At 40.2% G+C, this 4,814-nt stretch overlaps 1 pseudogene; it reads right to left on the bottom strand.

Annotated features, from left to right (window-relative positions):
* Positions 1–745: 745 nt before the first annotated feature.
* LOC118669504 lies at positions 746–1,104 on the bottom strand (annotated as a pseudogene).
* Positions 1,105–4,814: the final 3,710 nt, after the last annotated feature.

Raw genomic sequence — 4,814 nt, forward strand, 5'->3', positions numbered from 1 at the left:
CAGAGCTGGTTGCATGCTCAGAAGACACATGGGAAGACTCTAAGCTTTCATCTCTGGTTGACCTTCAGGTTCCACACAAGCAAAAAGTGAAGGTAAAGTAGAACTGTAAGTATCTTGGGTAAGTGTTGAAGGAGTGCCCTCACACAGAACCAATCTGCAAAGATTAGAAGAGGGTTTTTTGGGGGGGAGGGAGGCAGGAGTTTAAGAAAATCACTGTCAAAACATTTGTTGACCACTAAGCTAATGGAACAGAGACTTCAGTGATCACACACAACAGAGAACAAAGACACAGATAGTTTGGTAAATCAATAAACCAAATGAACTAGTTCTGGTATAAGAAAAGGGTGTCTCTCCTAAATATTTTATTTTATTTTCAACAAAGGTTTACATTAAAATCTTTTTCAGCAGGTGTTAAAGAGTAGAGAACCAAATTTCTATTCACTTGTAGAAACTACAAAGAATCATATAGTATGCATTTCTATGGGTAGTTTTCTCTTCACCAGCTTTCCTATAACAGCATACCATAAAATGGATATTACCTGGAACTCAGTTCTGGGGATTTTAGCTTGGTAACTAAAGGCTGCATACTATATACCCTTCTTTGAAAGTCACAAGTTACATTAGTATTATCCAGAGTGTTCTTGTATAACAAATAATGTAACTATTGCTAAAGCCAGTTTTTATCATATTAATTAATTTATTTATAGCCTTTTAATTGGTTTTATTACTCAAAAAAACTTCAAATTTATTTAGCTTTCTGACTCTGTGTTTATCCCTTCAACACTTCCACAATGGTTTTCAGCTCCTCAGTAAGAAATGCTTGTTTGATCCTGTCCTGGACACATTTAGCTCACATGGATCCACGCCAGGCCCTGATGACATGTTTTTTACTTTAGACAACCTCATTATAACTTTAGGTCTCACAGCATGAACTCTACAAAGTCGGCCTGGGCACAGGCTACATGCAGATTCTGGTGCTTTCCAAGCCTTCTTGGTAGACTAATGAAGGTAAACAATTCTATTACCAGGGGTTCTGGACAGCCTGGTTGTGTAGAGACTACTGTAGGACAGCTTCCTCTGATGGCATGTTCAATGCTGGACCATTCCGAATGCTTGTAGCCATCATCCTGGAAGAGGCTCTCATATTTATTTTGTTACTGCAACATATTTCACAGAACCATGCTGTAAATTCAGCCTTAATATTTTTTTTCGTTCTCTATTATTTTACACTAGTGGCCTGGTGCACAAATTCATGCACATTGAAAGGAAATTAATTAGAAGAAATATTTTAATATCGCTATTTGCCCTTTCTCTATAATAGAAAAGTCAACCAAATTCACGATTGACAATGACAGATTGAAATACACGCATACAATTGGCACCAGTGATAGCTTTATATGTATTGTACATGTGCGAGCCAACTTAGCCTTTTATATATATAGAACAAACTTGCTTAATTAGACCTGCTTTCTGATTTAGCTAAACTTTTTCTAGCCCAGTGAAGCACCCCACCTTCTCTTTCAGGTAATTGTCAGCAACACAGCAATAAATATCAACATGAAGCAGATTATTATTGTAGATCATGCAGGGAGAACAAAGCATAAAATATTTAACGGCAACAGCTGTGTGACTGCATTCTGCACAGTGAGAAAACCTGAAGTCATTTTCAAGGTCCACCATTTCTTATTTCTTTTCAGCTGGGTCAAGTTTCTAAACTTTCTAAATCTCTGTTTTCCAGCTAATAAAAAGATAATAGGATTCCACCAAGCCTCCTATCTACCTACTTCAGGACTTCTGTGAGGATCAAATGAGATGAGGCATGGAAAAATGCTTCACAGCCCTAACCAATTTGGCTCAGTGGATAGAGCGTCAGCCTGCAGACTCAAGGGTCCCAGGTTTGATTCTGGTCAAGGGCATGTACCTTGGTTTCGGGCACATCCCCAGTAGGGAGTGTGCAGGAGGCAGCTGATTGGCTGATTGATGTTTCTCTCTCATGGATGTTTCTAACTCTCTATTCCTCTCCCTTCCTCTTTGTGAAAAATCAATAAAATATATTTTAAAAAATGCTTCACCGACATTTGGTTAAAGTATAAAATGTTTGTACCTGGCTATAAAGCAAGTCGTGTTCCTGGGCTGAAGAAACTGCAAGGAGGCTAGTTGTCGCTAGGGAGAGGAAGCTGGGCATTGCTATGTGACGACATTACCTGGCACCGACAGCCACCATTTCTGGGCTGGGCTGGGCTGTGGGCTGCATTTTGCACCATGGGTTCTCGGCAGTGTCAGCTGCAATTTGGTGGACTGCCACTCCGAGTTGGTGGCAGGGCCCATGTCCCACTTGGGGGAAGCCAAGTATTGCTTTGTGTGCACCAGGTCCGCAGTGCCATTTATTGTTAAATGGTGTGTCGCTAGGGAGAGAAGCTGGGCATTGCTACATGACATCATTACTCGGGCCCATAGCCACCATTTCTGGTCTGAGCTGGGCTGTGGGCTGCATTTTGCACCATGAGGTCTCAACAGCATTGGCTGCGATTTGATGGGCTGTTGCTCCGGGGTGGTGGTAGGGCCTATGTCCCACTTGGGGGAAGCCGAGTGTTGCTTTGTGGGTGCCAGGTCTGTGGTGCCGTTTCTCTGTAAATGGCCAATGTGTGTCACAGCAGCTCCTGCATTGAGTGTCTGCCCCTGATGGTCAGTGCTCATCATAGCGACTAGTCGGACAGTCAGACACTTTGAAATTTAGCCTTTTATATATAGAGATATTTTTCTAAACTGCCTTAAAACCTTTTTCATTTGAGAAAGGTGGGGGAGACCTTCTGGTCTACCTCAAGGGAGGAGTGATTTCACCTCAAGCATTCACCTGTGTTTTAAAGGAATGGGATCTGTATTTTCTCCTGCCCCTTCTCAAATAAACAGAGGGGGCCTTGTAGGGAACATTAAATAAATAAAATAAAAATAAAGAAGTGATATTTTAACTGGACAGAAGAGAGAAATGAAAGTTAAATTGGTAGCCCATAGTCGCACCATGCTATCTAAAATTCTGTCTCATGTGAAATGAACCACCTAAACTCTCAAAAGTAGCACTGAGGATATGATTTTACTAAAAATATAGGCAGAGACAAGTTAGAGGTTCTTTCTTAGAAACATTTTAAACTACCATAAATAGCCAGTGACAATAAAGGGGGGTGGGGTGGGGGCAAGCAGCTATCACAAAGTAAACTTTAAGAAATTCACCTTTGATTGATGGTTTTGATTTCATGTAGAAAGTTTAGAGTTTAGTTTGAAGACTTTTTTTTCCTTTTACTGAATTTTTATTATTTTAAGATAGTTTAAGACTGAAGTCCTACAAAATGCTTTCCACAGTTACAATCTATCTTTGACTGGGTATCCTACATGAAGCTACAAATTTAAGGAAGAAAAAAAAATCCATTTGTCTCAAGAAAAACTATAATAGACAGGCAACCCTTGGCTAATGTGATTTATGGTAACTGATGGCTTGGGTTGTGAATCTTCCTTTCGTAAATTAGAAAATAAAACCTGTGACATGGTGATTGGCACTAATTAAAAAACTCAACTTTAAAACAAATCAGATCTTAATTTTGGCTTTTCTGGACCAGGCTTATATAAATGCCATATTTTCTAGTTTTTAAAAATACCTGTGCTATGCAGAGGTCAAAACCACTGACTGACTCACTGTTCAGAATGGGTCAGATGAAAACCTTCAAAAGCACTGAACATTTGGAAGTCAACTCATATGTGACATTTCCATAATTAAATCTTTCACTCATGTTTATGGATGTTCCATTTATCCATTCATTTGTTCAGTTCAAATTGTTGCACTCCCAGTACATGTCAGGCACTGTGCTAAACCCAGAAGCAGCATGCTTGCCACCCTCACTCTGACCATCCTGACCCCAGAGCTCTGATGTCTCTTTTATTTTTTAGAGAGAGAGGAAAGGAGAGGGAGAGAGAGAAACGTCAATGTGAGAGAGAAACACCATCATTTGCCTCCTGCACACGCTCTAACCAGAGGTTGAACCCACAGCTTGGGTTCGTCCCCAGACTTGGAATAGAACCAGCAACCTTTCTGTGCATGGAATAACACTCAACCAACTGAGCCACACTGGCCAGAGCTCTCTTTTCTTCATGTAGTCATTTTTGAACCAACATGAATAACTCATGAAAGTTTTGCTTCAAATAACAAGTAACCAAAAGACAAACTGTCTTATTTGCATATGTCCTAAAAGGTTCTGTATTATATCTTCTCATTAAATAAAGAGGGAGAAAGCCAAACAAACAATGGAGGGAGGGATGAATCTCTGTAAAGCAGGTTACTTCTCTATCCTGCTGTAGATACAAAATATTGTGCTTGATTGCTATCTTATTATTAATTTACCAGAGGCCTGGTACATGAAGTTTGTGCACAGGTAGGGTCCCTAGGCCTGGCTGGTGATCAGGGCTGATTGGGGCCTTCCGGCTGCTGGCTAGGGCCTTCCTTCAGCTGCTGCTGGCTGCTGACCAGGGCCTTCCTTCGTTCCTCGCCACTCCCTGGTGGTCAGGACACATCATAGTGAGTGAGTGAACTCCTGGTCTCTTGGTTGAACTCCTGAGGGGACAATATGCATATTAGGCTTTTATATATATAGATAGCTCAACATTGAGTAACTTCACAAATAAAATACTTTGACAAAATCAAGAGGGGAAAAAAATACACTTTGGTGAGCAACCTAAGGTTTTCTTTGTCGACATGATCCTTTCAAATTCTTTTCATATATTTTTCAAACTAAAGTACATAAATATTATTAATTTTTCATATATAT

This window comes from Myotis myotis, unplaced genomic scaffold (genome assembly GCF_014108235.1).
Source record: "Myotis myotis isolate mMyoMyo1 unplaced genomic scaffold, mMyoMyo1.p scaffold_m19_p_14, whole genome shotgun sequence".
NCBI classification, from domain to species: domain Eukaryota; kingdom Metazoa; phylum Chordata; class Mammalia; order Chiroptera; family Vespertilionidae; genus Myotis; species Myotis myotis.